Here is a 23,891-nt window from a genome sequence, read left to right as displayed (position 1 = left end):
CTTGCCTGCATGGGTTTCTTCTGAGTAGCCCGAGCTTATCCTTATTAACTCTCCTTTGTAGGTAACTTTAAGTTTATCCCTAGCTGCTCTTAAAATTCTCTCTTTATCTTTGGTTTTGGCAATTTTGATTATAATATATCTTGGTGACTTTAAGATCTACCTTATGTGGAGTTCAATGAGCACCTTGGGTAGATATCTTCTCGTCTTTCACGATCTCAGGGAAGTTTTCTGCCAACAAATCTTCAACAATTCTCTCTGTATTTTCTGTTATCCCTCCCTGTTCTGGCGCTCCAATCGCTCATAGGTTATTTCTCCAGATAGAGTCCCACATGATTCTTAGGGTTTCTTAATATTTTTTTTAATTATTTTATTGATGTTTCTTCAAATATATTGGTGCCAAGTGCTCTATCTTCAAACTCAACAATTCTGCCTTCCACTTGCTCAATTCTGCTCCTCTGACTTTCTATTGAGTTTTCTAATTCTGTAATTTTATTGTTAATCTTCAGAATTTTTGATTGCTGTCTCTCTATGGAGTCTTGCAGCTTACTAAATTTGTCATTATTTTCTTGAATAACGTTTTTAATTTCTTCAACTGCTTTATCTGTGTGTTCCTTGGCTTGTTCTGCATATTGCCTGATCTCCATCTTAGTCTCATTCCTGATGTCTTGAAGAGTTCTGTATATTAATCTTTGTATTCTGCATCTGGTAATTCCAGGAAGTTACCTTCATCCAGGAGATCCCATGAATCTTTGTTTTGAGAGCCTGTTGAAGTGATCATGATCAGCTTCTTTATGTGATTTGATATTGTCTGTTGTCGCCTAGCCATCTATAAGTTATTGTATTAGTTTATTTTATGTTTGCTTACTATATTCTAGCTTCTTGCTTTGTTTTGTTTTGATATGTCCAAATAGGTTGCTTGAGTGAGCTAGCTTATTTTTGCCTTTGAATCTCTAACATCCTGTAACCAGATGGCTAAAGCTGTTACTAGGTATATAAGCCTAGAAGTCCATTCACTTTTTGTGTATAAATTCAGCTCAGGTGTCCAGGTACTTGGTCATCAAGTGTGTAGTACAGGCTCTGTCTTACTATCTTAGAGGAGCAGGGGTGATTAGTGTAGGTACCAGTATCTGGTTGCAATAGGGGGACATGCTCTGAACAAGGCAGGGGGCTGACAACCATCCCCTGAGTGTCTGTGAGGAAAGCATGTCCCTGTATCCTAGAGTGCACAGGTGGGTGGGTCCTACAGATGGACCATGGGCACCCAATGCTTTTGGTTGTAAGGACTGGAAGGTACCAGTTATCCTTGGACCCGGTCATGGGTGGCTGTGTGACCTGAGTGGAGCCACCAGTCCTTAGGCCCTTAATATGGATAAGGGAGGACCCTGTTTAATAAGTAAAGCAGGGTCATACATCAAACACCCACCTCTTCACCACACAGCTGAAACAGTTGCAGTCTGCCAACAAGGGCCTATTCTCCTGAAATAGGCCCATACAGGTCCATTCAGGGGAGAAAGGTGTTCAAAGTCCATGGACTGTTTATGCCTGGACAGGAGCCACTTGTATACTGAGCTCCCCAGGTGAGTGGAGGTGGCAGATTATCTTTTACCCAATTGTGAATTTATTCTTTCTCCAAGCCTGGGAGAATGGCTCAGAGTGCAAAACAGGCCCTATCTCAGACCAACGGAAATCAACAGCCACTGAGGCCAGCTTGGGGGCTGGGAGCATGGTAAAATATACACGGGTATTTAGCTTTTGCTGAGAGGACCATTCTTCTCTGGTTCTGGAGGTGTGAGTAGGCTGTGCAGCTGGCTGTTTCTCCCTGAGGAAACTGAGGCCAAATGCTACCACCAGCCCACCACACCCTGAGGGTTCCCGGTAATTCAGGTCTGGCAATTTCTCTCTGCTTCTGAACCGTTTTGCTCTCCCCCATCACTCAGTCCATTTTCTAACTTTGCCTTTGATGTTCAGGGCTTCTAGCTTGTCATAAATGTCATAAATGCAATCATTTCACTTGTTCTTTTCTGGTCTTTGTTGTAAGAGGGTTCACTGGAAACATCTGACTACTCTGCCATCTTGGCCCTGCCTCCCTTTTTCCAAATTTTATGGGAAAAAAAAAAAAACAGTAGAAAAGACAACATCAAAAACCCCAGCATACATAGGTAACCAGTTGCTGTGGCAAATTCACTTCACACACAGCCAACACTTGTGTGTCAGTGGAGGTTTGTGTGTTGCTATGATGTTGAACAGATTTCAAGGGAGCGTCCAGACTATGACAGGCCAAGGAGAGTACCCTGGTGATCTACTTCTGTAAAGAAGCCAATGAAAACCGTATGGCTCCTAGCAGTCCAATGCATAACCAGTCTTGGGGATGGCACAGGACTGGGAAGTATTTCATTCACCATGAGTCAGAGGCAATTCAATGGCAGGAAACAACAACAAAAATGGCTCATTATAACAATTCCCTCAGGCTGGAGACAGGGACAGGCAGAGGATGAATAAAAATCTGAGACTTTTCTGTTCTCATTTATGTATTCACATTTATTTATTCAACCAACAAATACATACTTATTGAAATTCTACAATCTACTCAGCATTCTTCTAGTTTATAGGGATACAAATAGAAAAAATAGATCATTTCTTCCTCAGAGACTTGCACTCTTAAACATGATACTATTATAAACCCTATGGTCCTTGGCATAATTAGCCAATGGACCCAATGTTTGTTTAATGTAAACATTGAATTTGCTTTATTGAGACTATGAAAACAGAGCTATAGCTGGTGTATAAATAAACCATAAACTTAAAACTAAACCTAACTTTCTGAATTTATTCCAGAACTGTTGGAGCCTACTGATTCAAAGTGTCCATATTTTTCCCCCTAAACTTTCACAAACATTGTAAAGTGTCTAAAGTAATAAAGTAGAGATACTATGCATTTGAAATATTTAAGCCTTTCTACATATTTTTTCAAGGAAATATTCAAGTTGTGGCTGAAAATGACAGCTGTTTTTAAAAAAAAGATCACTTAAAAATTACAATAAGCTGCACTCTCAGTATTAAAAAATAAAGTCTATCTGCCTGATTTTAGATGTAATATTAATTATGACATATTCAATCAGTTCTTAGTAATAGTAAGCCCTACTTCCTGTGCCTTAAATAAATTGGGGTTTCTCTCTCATATAACAAAAAATACAAAGATAGAAAGCTGCTGGCATTGGTTCAATGACAGAACTTTTCTGGGCAGCTGTCTCTAAGAATCTAGTGGTCCTTCCTTTATGTGATGCTTTCTGCCAATGCAGCTGCAGACGTTGTATGCTAAGACAGTGAAAACTGTGTCAACATGTGTTTCTTTCCTTATGCTAAACAATCTGAGAATAAATATGCTTTCTTATTTCTATGTTAGTCAATTCCAGGATGAGCATATATTAACATTTCTATGCTAAATTACACTAAGCCTAGGCAAAAGGAAAAAAAAACTAAAAAAAAAAAATTAGCTACTTGTCCCAGGAAATAGTTGATTCTTGGTAACCTTACTTAATGAAGCTAATGCCTGTTTTTCATGGATCACCTCAAGACTCTCACCTCATGGAGAATTAAGGTGTGTATGTTCTGCATAAAAATACCAAATTCTCTGTGAAAGATAAATGCCTAGCAAACTAAGAGATAGAAAACTTTTAGTCCTTCAGAGTTTAGAGTGCAATATTTTTGAGAATTAATGTATTTCTTTTGAAGAGTGTGTGTACGTTTATGTGTGTTTACACTTACGTTTGTTTCAAGATTTCTATATCAAATAATTAAAAAAAAAAAAGAAATTGCAACCGATATTCCTTTGTTTATTCCTATAATCAGAATGAAGGGGAGTTTAGTAGCAGACACTATTCTGAGAGATTAAGGCTTTCAACAGAAATCAACGAACATCATTCTCCCATTCTCTTTACAGTCTTCTCCCCAACCCATCTATTCTGCCTTCCCCAGTATCATACATAAATACATACTGTTGAAAGGTAGGTGGCAGTTCCCATGGAAGAGAATTGGGAGAGAAAGTAAGAAACCTAACTGTAAAGTAACCAAAAAAAAAAAAAGCCAACCCATTGCCACCGAGTCAATTCTGACTCATAGAGGCCCTATGGGACAGAGCAGAACTACCCCATAGGGTTTCCAAGGACTGGCTGGTGGATTTGAACTACTGACCTTTTGGTTAGCAGACAAGCTCTTAAACACTGTGCCACCAGGGTTCAACACACAAGTGAACCATCCTGTGGATGGCTGAATGCCTTAGTGAACTCCCAATGGATATAGAAAAATTCATATTTATATCATACATTTCTTTAAAAAATTGGAGTAATTACAGGAAATTATACCATAGGAGGTAAAAGATCTAAGGAAACTCACATATATTTACACAACTTTTGGAAATGGTATTGCGTAGCAGAAGGGCAGGGCGATAAAGGGAAGGGGTGATCTTCGCCACATGTCCCTCTGAGAAGGCAGAGGTTCTACATAGGTGATTATATCTAATTATTGCAGGAACGTGGTCAGGGATACATGGAAGAGCTGGATAAGATGGAGAAGAACAGTTGATGCTGAAAAACAGTTCTAGATCAAAATATTTGCAGTTTGTCATATACCTGAACAAGACAGTTAAGAAAGGGAGACTGGGTAGGAATTTCTGCTTGGGTTTCGCTCCATCGTGGTTGTGTGGTATAAAACTCCAAACACTTTCCAAGAACACATTTGCTGCAAATGATTTACCTGGTTCTGTTCATAAATGGTAAAGTATACATCTAATTGTTGCTCCAGTCAGTGAGGTTTGATGGCCTCTCTCTCTTCCTTTCTTTGAAAATTTCATACCATATTATCTTCTCCTTTTCTGAATCTTCTCATGTGTTGTGTGTATTATGTACTGGTTTTATGGACTTTCCTTACAATTAGTGATATATTTTTAAAAGTCAAAACTGTACTTTCTTTGAAACATCTCTAGCAGCCAACACAGCACTGAAGAAAGTTTTCGCTCAATGAATACTTATTGAACTAAATAAATCAAGTGACAATTCCACACACATACTGAAAGTATTTAGAATGCCCAGAAAACAGCTTAGACTTTTTTCAATAAGAAAATGGTTGGCAAGAGGGGTGATTTATAGTGAAAATGAATAACATGATTATACACAAATGTGCATTGTTTTATCTCTCTAAATCTTCCTTTACAGGCATTGATGTAAAAAAGAAATAGATAAGGTTATGAATGAGAATATATGGGGAACTTGTTAAACTGAAATGAAATTTAAATTTCTTCAAATTCCCACATATTAAAAAATGTCTAGTTACATATGATAATATAACCAGAGAGGCTCAAATGGTTAATCTAAGCACGCTACCACCAATGACTGTGTGAATCATAACACATCATGGATAACATTGTAAAGAATGGGAACTCTAGAACAATTGACTGTGCTCATGAGGAACCTGTACATAGACCAAGAGGTAGTCATTCAAACAGAACAAGGGGATACTGTGTTTTTTAAAATCAGAAAACAGGTACATCAGAGGTTTATTGGAAGACAGATCTGGTGATCTGCTTCTGAAAGTTCACTAACTTGAAAACCCTATGAAGCAGTTCTGCTCTGCACACATGGGGCTGCCACGGGTCGGAGCTGACTCAAAGTCAACCAACAACAGCAGCATATATGTTCTAACCTATTATTCCTAACAATTAGCTTTCCTCATCTTTTTAAGGTGGCTTTAGATGCTGTTTTTCATATTAAAAGTTGTATAATTTCCTTTAAAAATTCATCTTAAAGACAATAATAAGTTCTTGGAAAATTGTACCCATGTGCTATTATAAATAGAGTCTGTTCAGTGCTTTTACCTTACCCAGTTTTATATTAATGTACTTACCTGATGATTTTTCATTTAATTGGTCCTTTGTCTTATTTTTAATAATGAAGGCCCCTTTCTTTTTTTTCTCCCCAGTATAATTTTGCTTTTAGAAAAATTGCCAACTGATTCAGCTTGAAACTTCTGAAAACATGAGAGAATAGAGACAGAGGTATGAACTGTGTTTAATTAAATATTACTTAGGGCAGGTAAACAGCAGGGAGATTAATTGCTGTCGTACAAGTTTCAACTACTTTTGTCAAGAGGATCTACCACGAAAAGACTTGCTATTAACTTGATAATCACAATGAGTAATTCATGTTTTCAGGAAAAAACCTCAGCCAGAGTTCACCATCTTGAAAGCTGCATAAGCATGAACCTCTCCAGACACATCAACTTCTAGGCTAAGAGGCCTGAAAAGAAACATACAAAAATTTCTTTATATTTTAAAATAATACTTTGTATTCTGAGTGGTCATGTATAGCATAATATCTAAATGGACATATTCTTTTAATGTATAATATTATATATATAAAAACCCAAAAAATATATATATTATATGTACCAAATATATATATTATATGTACCAAATATATATATATACACACACACACACACACACCAGAAAATCTCACACTTTTTTAAATCTTCATACATAAATAATACAAAAGAAAAAAGTAAAAACAAACAACAAAAAAAATACACATTTGTTTTCTCTTGAGAAAATTAAAAAAAAAACAGAATGTGCTTATAAGTAAGTTCATTTTCTGCTATTAAACATTTATCACGCACACATAATCAGTACTGTTATCTATCAGGAAACCTTATTAAACTAGAAAATGAATGCTGGAAAATATCATAATTAAAGACGGTTTTAATTTACTTGTGAAAAAATAGAACAGAAGACGGTGGTACTGATATTATAGTGTCAATTGTATCTCCCATCACAATGCCTGTAATCAGTTTTCAACAGGGCTCATGAATAATCAGTGCTAGATCTGAATTCTGGCTAATAATTTAAAATATGTAAAGAATAAAATTCTGCTGAATAGAAGTTGGGCAGCGTGAGCACTAGATAAAAAATGGTTAGAAACAATCAGAATACGGTGGTTAGTAATAACTGTTCTTTTCTACTGGGGTGAATGTCTTATTTTCTACACACATGCACACACACAGGTATATCAATTTGCAATTATTTTTTGAAACTCAATCAAATGTTAGGAAATTGGACAGCAATTTGTATGTAACTCTTTTGAGTGTGTTATTTGATTTTTCTTCATTTTCTTACTAATAATAGCTGTATCAAACATTAGATCAGTGTTTAACAATGTTGGTAAGTGAACTTTAATTAACACATAACCAATAGGTTTAGTATCAGTTTTTTGTGTGTGCATTAACTTGTCTGTTTTTGCATAAGGAGTCTTGGTTTGAGTTGGAATCCCTGACTTCTTTTCCATTTCTTATTGCCTCAGTTATTGCATCACAAAGAATATGAGACCAAGGGCATTTTATGTTCTTTGACCCCAGGACAGCAAACTTTTGTGGGTTTAGTTCTTGATGAGCAGATTTTCAACATCCTCTCTTTGCCAAGGAATCTATAAAGTAACATCATTGAGACTGTCAGCTTCCCTGACAAGAGATCTTGAAAGCAGAATTGTGTAAACTAGAGGAGATTTGAGTTCAACCCAGGCTCAGTGATTTGCACAAATAGCAGTTTAATCTGCAGGGTGTCCACACCAAAAACATGGGGGGTCGGGATTTGGAGGGAATGATCTTGTTTTTCCTTTTCTGTTGCTGTTGATTAGTTTTGAACTGTTTGAGCTTCCATTTAAGACTCCCATTTCCACACCTTTAAACATCTTAAGTTTTCTTGGGCATTACTAGGACTATATTGTCAGAGCAAAGTTGTAGGGGGTATTCACCAGTAATGTTTTACATAAAATCAAGGTAGTTTTTATTTAAAAAAGAGGATTAACATTAAAAAATAACACAGATTTATGGACATTTTTCACTACAGCCAATTTTATTTCCTGAAAATAATTAATGTATTAATGTTAAAGGTATAACTATAGCTATAAATTACAGCAAAATTTATTCCTTAACAGCTGAATGCTGTGCAGACAGGGGCAGGGGCTCTCAAATCAAACAAACATGATAGAAAACTCATATCCTGTAACTTATTAAATATATGACCTTGGGTAATTTATTTATCCTCTCAGATCCATAATATTCTCACTTTTAAAATGGGGCCATGACATTTCTTTGATAGTGTGGTTATGAGGATTTAAATTATTAAGGCATTTGTAACAGGAAAAGCAACTTTGCTATTTAAAAGTATGGTGGTGCTGATTGTAGGTTTTATGGAAATATGGGGACATCTTTGGACAAAAAAAATTTTTAGAAGGAATGCACCTTAATGGATATTTATGATAAGGATCTAGATTACAAACACAGGTAATATTTTACCTTCGTGTGATATGGCACTTAGATTTTGGAAGACAAGACAGCTGTGTTGAAGAAAACGGGAAGTTAAAAAAGAGCAACAATAAGGGAAGGGGCTGGATAAAAACAGGGCAGAGGATTAAGCTCTAACAAATTATGTAGGCTGGGGCCAAAGTAAAAATTTCCATTAAGAAATTCCTTATAGCAGACATGACTAAGGAAATTCCACTCAGTGGATGTAACGTTGAATATTAAAATGTTTTCTGCCCTGTGCTGTTATACTCATATTTGGTTACTCTCAATCCTTCAGTAAAATTACCTGTCTACTCTACTGTCTTTTGGAAGTCACACTTCGAGGAGTAAAAGAGAAAAGCAATTGAATAAGATGAGAGGACAATCAGTGGCAAAATGTTTGGGGGTTTCCATTGCCTCTCCATTGGGGGTTTCTTCCACTCATCACTACCCTTGCCCTGAATCATTTGGCAGGCATATGGACATCATCCCTACCCTATGCACCTCTTTACCTCTGTTCCAAAGGCCCTTTAGAATTAATTACCTCAAATATCTCTCTTCTATTTCTTGAACTCAAATTTCTTTATTTTTGAAGATAGAAAGGAATTGAGAGTTAATATTATCTTTTTATAACAAATCAAATTGAATTTTAAATCAGAGGCTCATGTATCTCAAAACCTATCATGTATTACATATTTTATATTTTTCCTAAGAGGTGAGGAGACAGTGAATACAAAGGGCATAGGAATGTGCCTTTTTAGAGGAAAATAATAGTATCCAGAAGCCCTTAAAATAGGTAGCACTCTTAGGAACTGAGATAGAGTATTTTATAAAACCAACACTAGTTTCCATTACATTGAATTCTAGACAGTGACATATTGTCTCTGCATGGGCTGAGAGATGGGAGCAGTCTACTGGTGCAGGCATTAAGGGGGGAATGCATTGCCTAATATCACCCACTCCCAACCCCAATGACATCTTGATTAGATGGAATATCTTTGGTTAGAATTTTAAATAGCCTGGGACAAAGACATAAGCCTGACCCCTACTGAAAGGAAATGATCTTAGACCCTTGTATCCTTCCTTTCAATGCATTTGCTCCAGCCACAATATCCTTCACTAGAGATTTGGAACTTCACTAGAGAGTGAATACTGGCCATTATTTCCAAAGCATAAGAAGGGAAATATTTTTCCAAATGGACGTTCTGACAAACACTAGCATTCATGTTGTTAATATTTTTCCAGTGTCTAACTTTCATTTGCTTCATCATGGATTACACATTTTGGTTTCACAGGACGGAGCCAGGTGACTGCTCTAATAATACGATCTGGGACTCAAACAACTAATTTACCAAAGAATCTTTGGAACACAACATTTTTATACATTGGAGATTGCTTATGATAACAAGAGAAAAGTGATTTTAAAAATAAATACCAAGTACTAGTTGTCTCAAGTTTCTTGTAAACAAATAACACTGAAGATGGATTTTTATAGAAAGCCAGTGACTTGGTTATGACCTTTTTTTTTTTATTTCAGTGCCTAGTATAGAATTCTTTCTGCAATCAATGACCTCAAAACAAAAAAACGAAAATAGAATAAATTTACTACCTCTGTGCTGTGTTTACAGACTTTTCTAAAACTTTCATGGTACTTGCATCAGTCAGTATCTCTGGACCATCTATCATGGCCATTTCTGTTCATGAAAATATGGTTTTGATAGTTTTATAGGTTCATTTGGCTGAGGTTGATTCTTTGTTGAGTCGCCATCAGGTAATTGCGGTGATTAACTTAATAGAGAAGAAGAAGTACTTGACAAAGAGTTGTGGGGTGACATAGTTATCTAGCATAACCTAACACAAAAAAGTGTGTAATGAATATTTTTTCATTCATTGTTACATTCATTCACTTATTCACTCACCACATACTTACTGAGGAACTAGTATGTGCCAGTCATCACCATGCTAGGCTCTGGGATACAAGAATGAATAAAATAATTTCCATTTGACACAGGATGGTCAGGGAAGTTTTCTCTCTGTTCAGGAGATCTGAATACAATGAGGGAACATCCATGCTGTTTTCTTGGGAAAAAGGGTGATAGACAGGTTAGTAAGTTTGGAACAGGGCACCAGGCACAATCCTGAGAACAAAAGCCTCTTTAAATTTTGTGCCCTAGGTGCCTCTCTTGCTTTTTAGGAGTCCTGCTTTTGCATGGCCATTTTGAAAACTAACAAGTAGACAGTGCTGCTGCGGAAAGCCAATGAGGCAGAAAGCGAGAGGGAATAAGGTCAACAAGATGGCCTGGGAAAAAGCAGCTAGGACAACATTGAACACTTGTGGGTTCATAGAAATAAAAAGAAGATGCATACAAGAATATGAGATTGAGGAGCCAATAGTAGTCAGAACTAACAGCAGATGCACCACTAGATGTGTGAATTAAAGAGTAGCTCAAGAGCATATAAAATCTTTTATCTACATACAGTTGAGTGGGCAAAGGCTTGATTCCTCAGGTAGTCAGGTCATAATACAAGTTTTATTTTCTCTGTAATGTATTTCTGAAACGTTGCATGGAATTTAAATGTCACTTAAACCATATGGTAAATGCCCAAGAAAATGTTCTATAAAATAATCCTGCTTTCTAAAGATAGTCAAGAAACTGCCCTCCTTTTCGCCAGCTTTGGATATCAGAAACCTAGTTAAGCTTGAGTAATATTTCAGATCAAGCATACTCAATGAGAGATGCTTAAGAAATAGTTTTGTAACTTTCAACGCTCTTTATACTATGCTCGTTGAATATGAAGTTGTAACCACCGAGATTCATATATCTGAGTTGGGTGGATAAAGTTAAGGCTTAGCAAATATTTTTGGAAGGGATAAAGATGGCTGTCATCTTGGTTCTTGTTTCCTTTAATGTCACTAATTCTTATCTTCTCCTGATCTTTTAGCTATTCATGATCTGCCACATCCATTCATCTTAGATACCTTGGTGATCAGATTTTTTGTTAAAAGTCCTAAATTTAAGACTGTTAACAGAGTACACAATAAATAAAGCCAAAATCAAGAGGCATTGATGAATGAAGTGGTTCTTATGCTATTAGTTTAAAAGGAAAGCAACAAAGGTCACTTTCAAAGAACGCTTCCTTAAAAAAAAAAACACAAAAACGCTTCCTTACATGTCAGCAAATGGATCAAGAGAAAGTTGGTTCATTTCTTAAGTTATTTTGTGGTATTATAACTCAGCCTAATTTTGAATCTTCTATCAGGTGAAAAACACCAACTTCTTAATTTATGAACAAAACGATGTTCCAGGTATTTTCACCAGGTTCTACTCTGTCCTATAGGGTCGTTGTGAGGTGGAATTGACTCAACGGCAATGGGTTTGGTTTGGTTTTTTGGTAACGAGGCAAACTGTGTTTCATGGCTTGAATTATGTCCCGCCTTAAAATGTGTGTAGGCCATGATTCCCAATATTGTGTGGCTGTCCTCCATTTTGTGATTGTAATTTTATGTTGAGACCTTAGGGTGGGATCGTAACACCATCCTTACTCAGGTAACCTCCCTGATCCAAGGTAAAGGGAGTTTCCCTGGGGTGTGGCTTGCACCACCTTTTATCTCTCAAGAGATAAAAGAAAAGGGAAGCAAGCAGAGTGGGGGAACTCATACCACCAAGAAAGCAGCACTACAAGTAGAGCGCTTCCTTTGGACCCAGGGTCCTTGCCCCTGAGAAGCTCCTTGACCATGGGAATATTGAGGACAAGAGCCTTCTTCCAGCACTGACAGAGAGAGAAAGCCTTCCCCTGGAGCTGACACCTTGAATTTGGACTTTTAGCCTACTTTACCATGAAGAAATAAATTTCTCTTTGTTAAAGCAATCCACTTGTGGTATTTCTGTTATAGCAGCACTAGATGACTAAGACACTGTGTTTGCAGTATGGGAGAATAGCCATACTAACTTGAAGTTCCTAGCTCCAAAGCTGTATTATTTTCTGTAATTCACTTAAGCTTTCGAGAACAACTCCTGCATAAAAGAGGGGTTTGAGTGGGTTTATTCCTAGGGCTGCTACCATTTGTAGCATTCTATCTTTTCAACTGCTGTATTATTATAAAACAGCTAGGCATGTTGCATAAAAACATTTATTCCCAACTTTAAGCAGTTCAATAAAGTATGATATTCCAGAAGAATGTTTAAATTGGGAGGTTAAAAAATAAAGTCCCTGATAGATAAAAAATGATCTATGAAAAGAGGACACATATTTGTGAAAACATATGTATGAGAACTCCCTTGGTTGCAGGTAATACAATGTTTGACTCAATCTGACTAAGCCAAAAGAAAGGGAATTTAATTGGCTCATGAATCCCAATAGTTCATGGATAGATTAAGTCTCAGGCAAATCTTGGCTGAAAACAATATTCAACTGATAAATCCAAGGCAAAATATCGCCTTCATTTCTTTCTTTCTTTCTTTTTTTTTTTTAATTGTACTTTAAGTGGAAGTTTGCAATTCAAGTCAGTTTCTCCTACAAAAACTTATACACACATTGTTAAGTGATCCTAGTTGCTCTCTCTACAATGTGACAGCACATTATTTCTCTCCACCCTATATTTCCCGTGTCCATTCAAGCAGCTCTTGTCCCCTCTGTCTTCTCAACTCACCTCCTGACAGAAGCTGCTCACATAGTCTCATGTGTCTACTTGAGTTGAGAAGCACACTCCTCAGCAGTATCATTTTTTGCCTTATAGTCCAGTCTAATCTTTGTCTGAAGAATTGGCTTCCAGAATGGTTTTAGTTTTGGGCTAACAGAGCATCCTGGGGCCATGACCTCTGGGGATCCTCCAGTCTCAGTCAGAACATTAAGTCTGGTCTTTTTACAAGAATTTGAGGTTGGCATCCCACTGTTCTTCCGCTCCATCAGGGATTCTCTATTTTGTTCCCTGTCAGGGCAGGCATTGGTGGTAGCCAGGTGCCATCTAGTTCTTCTAGTCTCAGGCTGATGGAATCTCTGGTTTATGTGTCCCTTTTGTTTCTCTTGGGCTCATATTTTCCTTGTGTCTTTAATGTTCTTCATTCTCCTTTGCTCCAGGTGGATTGAGACCAATTGGTGCATCTTAGATGGCCGCTTGCTACCTTTTAAGACCCCAGAAGCCACTCACCAAAGTGGGATGCAGAATGTTTCCGTAATACACTTTGTTATGCCAATTGACCTAGATATCCCCTGAAACCATGGCCTCCAGACCGCCACCCCTGCTACTCTGTCCCTCAAAGTGTTTGGTTGCATTCAGAAAACTTCTTAGCTTTTGGATTAGTCCAGTTGTGCTGACTTCCCCTGTATTGTGTGTAGTCCCTTCCCCTTACCTAAAATAATTCTTGCCTACTATCCAATTAGTGAATACCTTCCCTCCCTCGCCACCCTCGTAACCATCAAAGAATGTTTTCTTCTGTGTTTAAACCTTTTCTTGAGTTCTTATAATAGTGGTCTCATACAACATTTGTCCTTTTGCAACTGACTAATTTCACTCAGCCTAATGCCTTCCAGATTCCTTCATGTTATGAGATGTTTCACAGATTTGTCGTTGTTCTTTATCATTGTGTGGTATTCCATTGTGTGAATATGCCATAATTTGTTAATCCATTCATCAGTTGAGGGGCACTTTGGTTTCTTCCATCTTTTTTCTATTGTAAACAGTGCTGCAGCAAACACGGATGCACGTGTATCTATTTGTGTGAATCTCTTTTATTCCTTAGTGCTGTTCCCATTCTCAGAAATTCCTCTTTGAGTTTCAAGTTGTCTATCAGAGACATGTAGGACTTTCTTGTTCTTATCCTACAGGGAAGAAGTTCACAAACTTTACTTCAAATACACACATGCATACACACACACAATCACAAATGCATGACTGCATGGAATTAAATGTCATTTGTCCTGATTGGCCTAATGTTTCCATCTCTGAATGGATCCTGGTGACCAGGACAGTTAGAAATGTGAGTGACTCTTCTGTGAGGAAAGGAAAGTAGGAAACGGATGCTAGAGAGACGACCAATATATATCCTGTATAGCATTTATGGAGCCCTGGTGGTGCAGTGGTTAAGAGATCTGCTGCAGGTCAGCATTCTAATCTACCAGCCTCTCCTTGGAAACCCTGTGAGGCAGTTCTACTCTGCCCTATAGAGTCACTGTGAGTCAGAATTGACTGGACAGCAACAGAGTTGGTTTTTTGTTCTTTTTGTCTTATAGCATTTATAGGCTTTTCCCTTTTATTTTCCAACTTCGCATTTGCAGATTGTGGGATAGGCAGAATCATAGGATTGAACATAAATACAGAATTGGGAGAACTTAGAAATGGGTACAAGGGTACTTTATATTTGTATATTTTTCCACCGAAGAACTCTGATACAGTACAGAGGGGCAAATGAAGTTTAACAGTTAAGTGACATCAGTGTATTCTGCAAAATATAGTTATATTCAGCTTCTATTAGAATAGCTGATGACAGGAAATTGCAAATAATTTATAGTCATTTTGAGACTATTTAGTATGTTTTTTAAAAACTAAGTGCTTGACTTGAAAATTAACCAGGAAATTAGTGTTATATTATGAAACAGTTAATTACAATCTGTGGTTCCTCTTCTATTTATGAAAGAAATACTGATGTCTTTTTTTTCTTTAAGAACAATTTAGTTTCTGGTGCATGTAAATATACTTCTTTTCTGCTAGCCAATAAACTATTTCAACCACTTTGCTTCTACTTCCACTTTTTAAACTCTATATTTCCCCCCATCACTTGATTTAGAATTTATATGATCTTTACTATCATGTGGCGTACAATGACCTGTAAATTCTGTCACAGAAAACCCTGATGACCATCTTATTTCAAAGGTCTTCTCTTACATCATAATAAAAGAAATAATTATTTTGATATTCTCCTTTTAGTTCCCTAAGGGACTGTAGTAAGAATATAATACTTGTCATAATGGAAGTTATGGCAAAAATAAATAAAATTTTCTAGATTTGTAGTTATTCGATCCGTGTATAATTTGATTTATGTAGATGCAACTGAAATGAGTAGGAGGCAAACATTATAATGTTAAATGGCATGGTGCTTCATTGGTCTCATGATTCTCATACTGAAACAGATTCATAAATGTTACAGATTTTTACATTTGGAAATTCATTTTAACTTTGATCCGATTTAATCTCTTCTAATTATTTTAAGGATTATGTTGCATCTACTTCGACTAAAGGAAAATGAATCTGACCTGACCTGATGAGCATCATATTATAAATCCATTGCCAACATATAGAGCAATTAAGATAATTTAATAGTTTCATGTTTGATACCCACCTGCTTTGTAAGTCTTAACAAGAGTCCAATATTTAGTGCATAATTGGGTCACAATGTCACTTGAATTTCAAATTACATCTTAGTTACATCCAAACGTTAATTAAAATAATAGACTTACAAAAATTTGAAACCAATTTTTTGAGTTTAGCATTAAAAGTAATAAACTGATTTTTTCAACCATCACATTTCTTCTGTTCGCATCCATTTCTCATCCTTCTGTTATAGAATCCAGATATTTTGTGAGGGATTTTCCCACTCTTATTAATGTTTTTGTATTTAATATTATTGAACCTACTCCTACTTCCAAATGGAGACACTAATAGTTTTAAGGTAATTAACAAATCCCATCACTTTGGATACAATGATTTGTTCTGGGATGGGTAAGTAACAGATCAGAGCCAAAGAGATCCAAAATGGTATTTCCTGGGACTTACATGAAACACAAGCTCCTCTTTTCTAATGTTACTACTGAAAGGATCCCCCTTTCCTCCAGAAAGAGTGGTATCAAATATAAAGTCTAAAACTAACGCACTCATTTTAACACAAAAAAGAGTCTGATATTGCCCATAAACTGACTGCTGTTGAGTCAATTCCAACTCATAGCAACCCTATAGGACAGAGTAGCGGGGTTTCCAAGGAGCGACTAGTGGATTCAAACTGCCAATCTTTTGGTTAGCAGCCAAATTCTTAACCACTATGCCACCAGGATTCCATAAGAGCTGATATTGCCAATAGGCCAAGAAAAGGAATCTAAGAATGAAGCTAACATCAAAGAATACCATAGAGAGAAATAGAGAAATCAAGTTCTTGGTGAGATTGTATTCACTGCTGTATCAAAACCCAAAACCAGACCACTCGCTATAGAGTCAACTCTGACTCATGGTGACCCCCAGGTGTTTCAGAGTAGAACTCTGTTCCATAGGGTTTTCAATGGCTGTGATCTTTCAGAAACAGATTGCCAGGGCTTTCTTCTCAGGTGCCACCAACTGCTCAGAAATGTTTGTGCCATCCAGCAATTATCCTCTAAAATAAATTCTACTAAAGATATTTTCAATTCTATGAACCAATAAAATCATTTTACTTGTTATATTTTTGGAAATCTAATAAGAGTTCAATATTTGTTTATAATTTTTTTCTCCACTTGAGGTAAATTTGAGTAAGTACATTTCATAATTTTTAAGTGTTCTATCCATAATTTTAGTAACTGTATATACCCCATCAAGATAGAAAGTAATTTAATCACTAAAGAATACATTCCTTTATGCTGTTTTCTGGAAAATCACCCAAGAAGCCAGCCGAAAAAAGTATGAACTTTTTTGTTTCAATCTTTTTGTTCTAAAAATATCGTTTTTGAGATTTATCTACGCTGTTGGATATATTAACAGCGTGTTACTTTTTATTGCTGAGTAGTGTTCTATTTTGAGTACACCACAATTTGTTTTCTATTCTCTTGCTGTTGGGCATTTTGGTTGTTTCCAGTTTTTAATGATTATGAATAAAACTGCTCTGAGCATTCATATACAAGCCTTTGAGTAAATGTGTGTTTTAACTTATTTTGGCTATTTACCTACAAGTGAAATTGCTGGGTCAGAAAGTAGAGTGCCTCTTTGTATGAGACCAACAAACCTTTTAATCAAACTGGTTGTATTAAGTTTTTCTATTGCTACACAACAAATTACCACAAACCTCAGCAGTTTAAAACATCAACCAAATGTTATCTCAAAATTCCGAAGGTCAGAAATCCACATCAGCTCATCTGGGTTCTATGCTTACAAGGGGCTCAAAAGGCCAAAATTAAGGTGTTGGCCAAGCTGAGCTCTTACCTGGAGGTTCTGGGAAAGAGTCCACTTCCAAGCCCATTCAGGTTATTGGTACGATTCAGTTTCTTGCTTTTGTAGGACTAACGTTCCCATTTCCTTGCTGGCTGCAGTCAGGGGCTTCTCTCAGCTTCTAGATAAGACAATCACCTTCTCATGTGACCTTCCACCCCCTGTCTAAAGCTTAGAAATAATGCATCAAATCTTTCTCAAAATCATACTCTTCGGTGACTTCTTCTGCCTGCTAGCCTGAGAAGAGTCTATGCTTTCAAAGAGATCATATGATTAGACTAAATCCTCTTGAATAATCCCCCCTCTTGTCATATAATTGTGGGAATAGCACCGAGGGGAGCAGTTCATGGGACCATCTTAAAATTCTACCAAACACAGTGGTTATATCATTTTAGACTCATACCAGCAATGTAGAAATCCCATTTGTACACACCTTTGCAGCCTTTTGGTGCTGCTAATCTCTTTAATTTTTATCATTTTACTGGATGTATATTGTTTTGAATTGGTGTTTACCTGACACCTAATGATATTTTGCACTTTGCTTTATTTTCTGGTTGTATATTTTCCTTTGTGGAGTGCCCAGGTCTTTTTCGCGTTTCCAATTTGGGATATTTGCTTTTTATTATTAAATAGTAAGTGTTCTGTTAATATTCTGCATAGAAGTCAGTTGTCAGATGCATATATTACAAATACTTACTTTTGATCTATAGTATGTGTCTTAGTAATCTAGTGCTGCTATAACAGAAATACCACAAGTGGATGGCTTTAACAAGGAGAGGTTTATTCTTTCACAGCCAAGTAAGCTAGAAGTCGGAATTCAGGGAGTCATCTCCAGAGGAAGGCTTTCTTGCTCTGTCTGCTCTGGACAAAGGTCCTTGTAATCATCTTCACTTGGCCTGGGAGCATCTCAGCACAGAAACCTCAGGTCCAAAGGATGTGCTCTGTTCCTGGCGCTGATTTCTTGGTGGTATGAGGACTCCCGTCTCTCTGCTCACTTCTCTGTTTTATATCTCAAAGAGATTGGCTTAAGACACTATCTAATTTTCTATATCCCATCAATATAACTGCCACTAATCTAGCCATTTTATCATAGTGATATGGAAATCACACAAAATGGTTGACAACCCACATACTAGGACACGTGCATGGCCCAGCTAAGTTCACAGATATTTTGGGGGGACACAATTCAAACCGTGATAGTATCCCTATTAATTTTCTAAACAATGAACTTTGATGAGCTTAAGTGTTTATTGTTGATAATGCCTACTTATTTATTTGTAATTTTTATTATTTTTCTTTTTTTGGTTATTGCTTTCTATTCCAGTAGAAGAAATTCACACTTACTAAAAAAAAAAAAAAAAAAAAAAAATCACTTACTACCATGTGAAAAAGGCATTCTCTTATGATTAGAAAATAATCATAATAACTTTTATATTTAAGTCTCTGGTAAATTCCAAATTGTTTTTTTTTGTGTATGGTGTCAGAACATTTTATAGGAACACAGGCTACATCAACCTTTTTTCTATAATTTTCCCTTTCAACTTATGTTATTAAATGCATTCTGTGAAGGTCTACTCTTTTCTGGTTATACTAGTTTCTTTTTTGTTTGTTTGTTTAATAATATTTTATTGTATTTTTGGTGAAAGTTTCTCAACAAGTTAGGCTCCTATTTGACAATTTCCACACAAATTGGAATTATGTCCCCCAGAAATGTGTTTCAACTTGCTAGGCCATGATTCCCAGTATTGTGTGATTGTCCACCATTTTCTCATCTGATGTGATATTCCTATAAGTTATAAATCCTACTTCCATGATGTTAATGAGGCAGGATTAAAGCCTTAATGAGGCAGAACTCAATATACAAGATTAGGCTGTGTCTTGAGTCAACCCCTTTTGATATATAAAAGAGAGAAGCAAACAGAGAGACAGGGGAACTCCATGCCACCAAGATAGCAGCACTGAAAGCAGAGTGTGTCCTATGGACCTGGAGTTCCTGTGCTGAGACTTTCCTAGACCAAGGGAAGATTGATGACAAGGACCTTCCCCGAGAGCTGACAGAGGAGGAAAACCTTCCTCTGGAGCTGGCACCCTGAATTCAGACTTGTAGCCTCTTAGACTGTGAGAGAATAAATTTCTCTTTGATAAAGCAATTCACTTGTGGTATTTCTGTTATAGCAGCACTAGGTAATTAAGACACTCCCATACATCTTACCACCACACTAACAGGGCTCCAGTATAACAATACTGGATTACAGTTGAAACAGACTCTTTAACTTTTGGAAGAGTTTGAGAAGGATTGATGTTAATTCTTTTTTAAATGTTTGTTAGATTTCACAGTGAAGCCATCTGGTTCTGGACTTTTTGTTGTTGTTGAGAGATCTTTGATTACTGATTTAATCTCTTTTTTATATATAGTTATATTGAAATTATCTATTTCTTCCTTTGTCAATTTAGGTAATGTGTGTGTTTCTAGAAATGTGTTCATTTCATGTTAATTGTCTAATCTGCTGGCATATAACTGTTCATAGTATTCTTTTATAACCCTTTTTATTTCTGTATAATTAGTAGTAATGTCCCTACATTTATTTCTGGTTTTAGTGTCCTTTTTTTTTTTTTTTTTTGATCAGCCTAGTCATAGGTTTTATTTTATTTATTCATTTGTGGGGAAAGAGAGTTTATTACTTTGATATCTTTACTATAACAAAGCAGAATTAGATTGATATTTTTAAAAATATTCATAAAACTATATTGCTAGTAATCCTTTTGCATATCTTCTTAATGAAATTTTTTTTTAATTAAAAGTATGTTATTCGGGAATTATTGGGGCGGAGCCAAGATGGCGGACTAGGCAGACGCTACCTCGGATCCCTCTTACAACAAAGACACGGAAAAACAAGTGAATCGATCACATACATAACAATCTACGAACCCTGAACAACAAACACAGATTTAGAGATGGAGAACGAACTAATACGGGGAAGCAGCGATTGTTTTCAGAGCCTGGAGCCAGCATACCAGTCAGGTATGGCACAAGCACAGAGAGCTGCTCCACCCCCCTGAACTAACCCCGGGAGGGGGACCAGCCGGTTCCACGGGTGGCGTGGGACGCAGCCAGTAGGAGAAGTCCCCGGGAGGCAGTGACTGATCTTGGAGCAGAAAGAGCAGCGTCGGAGCCGGGGAACCGTCCCGCAGGGATTTGGACTGGACGCAGGTACGGCATAAACATGGACAGTTGCTCCACCCCCCTGAACTAACCTCGGGAAGGGGACCAGCCGGATCGCGCGGGTGGTGTGGGACTCAGCAGGTAGGAGAAGTCCCCGGGAGGCAGCGACTGGTATTGGAGCGGGGAGAACAGCGTCCCAGCCATGACACTTGGTCACGGCACAAGCACGGGGAGCTGCTCCATCCACCTGAACTAACCCCAGGAAGAGGCCCAACTGGTTCTCGGAGGTGGCACGGCCACGCGGCTGCAGGGACGAGAAGTCCCCGGGAGGCAGCGACTGATTTTGGAGTCGAGAGTGCACCGTCCCAGTAGGGGAGCCTTGACGCTGGGCGTGGGGCTGGAAGCAGAGGATCTGACCGTGACTCCAGCGGGCCAGACCCCCTGGAGGCAATCTCCACATAGCCAGCACACATAGGCGACGTGCCCGCGGGAATCTCAGATATAACAGTCATTCCAAGCAAGACAAGCAACTCTGGCTATATTCTGAGGTGCTATTCTCCTATCTATCTGTTCCCTCCCCCACCCTCCCCAGGCGGCTTCATTAACATCTGAATAGCCTGAGCCAGAGGGAGAACTCTGATAGGGATCTGACTGCATTTTTTTTTTTAGCTGATTTTCTGGAAAAACTAGTTTCCCAGTGATGGCTCGGAGACAACAATCCATATCAAACCACTTAAAGAAGCAGACCATGACAGCTTCTCCAACCCCCCAAACAAAAGAATCAAAATCTTTCCCAAATGAAGATACAATCTTGGAATTATCAGATACAGAATATAAAAAACTAATTTACAGAATGCATAATGATATCACAAATGAAATTAGGATAACTGCAGAAAAAGCCAAGGAACACACTGATAAAACTGTTGAAGAACTCAAAAAGATTATTCAAGAACATACTGGAAAAATTAATAAGTTGCAAGAATCCATAGAGAGACAACATGTAGAAATCCAAAAGATTAACAATAAAATAACAGAATTAGACAACGCAATAGGAAGTCAGAAGAGCAGACTCGAGCAATTAGAATGCAGACTGGGACATCTGGAGGACCAGGGAATCAACACCAACATAGCTGAAAAAAAATCAGATAAAAGAATGAAAAAAAATGAAGAAACCCTAAGAATTATGTGGGACTCTATCAAGAAGGATAACCTGCGGGTGATTGGAGTCCCAGAACAGGGAGGGGGGACAGAAAACACAGAGAAAATAGTTGAAGAACTCCTGACAGAAAACTTCCCTGACATCATGAAAGACGAAAGGATATCTATCCAAGATGCTCATCGAACCCCATTTAAGATTGATCCAAAAACACCAAGACATATTATCATCAAACTTGCCAAAACCAAAGATAAACAGAAAATTTTAAAAGCAGCCAGGGAGAAAAGAAAGGTTTCCTTCAAGGGAGAATCAATAAGAATATGTTCTGACTACTCAGCAGAAACCATGCAGGCAAGAAGGGAATGGGACGACATATACAGAACACTGAAGGAGAAAAACTGCCAGCCAAGGATCATATATCCAGCAAAACTCTCTCTGAAATATGAAGGCGAAATTAAGATATTTACAGACAAACACAAGTTTAGAGAATTTGCAAAAACCAAACCAAAGCTACAAGAAATACTAAAGGAGATTGTTTGGTCAGAGAACCAATAATATCAGATACCAGCACAACACAAGGTCTCAAAACAGAACGTCCTGATATCAACTCAAACAGGGAAATCACAAAAACAAACAAATTAAGATTAATTAAAAACAAAAATACACATAACAGGGAATCATGGAAGTCAATAGGTAAAAGATCACAATAATCAAAAAGAGGGACTAAATACAGGAGGCATTGAACTGCCATATGGAGAGTGATACAAGGCGATATAGAACAATACAAGTTAGGTTTTTACTTAGAAAAATAGGGGTAAATAATAAGGTAACCACAAAAAGGTATAACAACTCTATAACTCAAGATAAAAACCAAGAAAAACGTGACGACTCAACTAACATAAAGTCAAGCACTATGAAAATGAGGATCTCACAATTTACGAAGAAAAACGCCTCAGCACAAAAAAGTATGTGGAAAAATGAAATTGTCAACAACACACATAAAAAGGCATCAAAATGACAACACTAAACACTTATTTATCTATAATTACCCTGAATGTAAATGGACTAAATGCACCAATAAAGAGACAGAGAGTCACAGACTGGATAAAGAAACATGATCCATCTATATGCTGCCTGCAAGAGACACACCTTAGACTTAGAGACACAAACAAACTAAAACTCAAAGGATGGAAAAAAGTATATCAAGCAAACAATAAGCAAAAAAGAAGAGGAGTAGCAATATTAATTTCTGACAAAATAGACTTTAGACTTAAATCCACCACAAAGGATAAAGAAGGACACTATATAATGATAAAAGGGACAATTGATCAGGAAGACATAACCATATTAAATATTTATGCACCCAATGACAGGGCTGCAAGATACATAAATCAAATTTTAACAGAATTGAAAAGCGAGATAGATACCTCCACAATTATAGTAGGAGACTTCAACACACCCCTTTCGGAGAAGGACAGGACATCCAGTAAGAAGCTCAACAGAGACACGGAAGATCTAATTACAACAATCAACCAACTTGACCTCATTGACTTATACAGAACTCTCCACCCAACTGCTGCAAAATATACTTTTTTTTCTAGCGCACATGGAACATTCTCTAGAATAGACCACATATTAGGTCATAAAACAAACCTTTGCAGAGTCCAAAACATCGAAATATTACAAAGCATCTTCTCAGACCACAAGGCAATAAAACTAGAGATCAATAACAGAAAAACTAGGGAAAAGAAATCAAATACTTGGAAAATGAACAATACCCTCCTGAAAAAAGACTGGGTTATAGAAGACATCAAGGAGGGAATAAGGAAATTCATAGAAAGCAACGAGAATGAAAATACTTCCTATCAAAACCTCTGGGACACAGCAAAAGCAGTGCTCAGAGGCCAATTTATATCAATAAATGCACACATACAAAAAGAAGAAAGAGCCCAAATCAGAGAACTGTCCCTACAACTTGAGCAAATAGAAAGTGAGCAACAAAAGAATCCATCAGGCACCAGAAGAAAACAAATAATAAAAATGAGAGCTGAACTAAATGAATTAGAGAACAGAAA

Source organism: Elephas maximus, chromosome 6 (genome assembly GCF_024166365.1).
Source record: "Elephas maximus indicus isolate mEleMax1 chromosome 6, mEleMax1 primary haplotype, whole genome shotgun sequence".
In the NCBI taxonomy this organism is placed as follows: domain Eukaryota; kingdom Metazoa; phylum Chordata; class Mammalia; order Proboscidea; family Elephantidae; genus Elephas; species Elephas maximus.
This window is presented reverse-complemented; position numbering follows the sequence as displayed.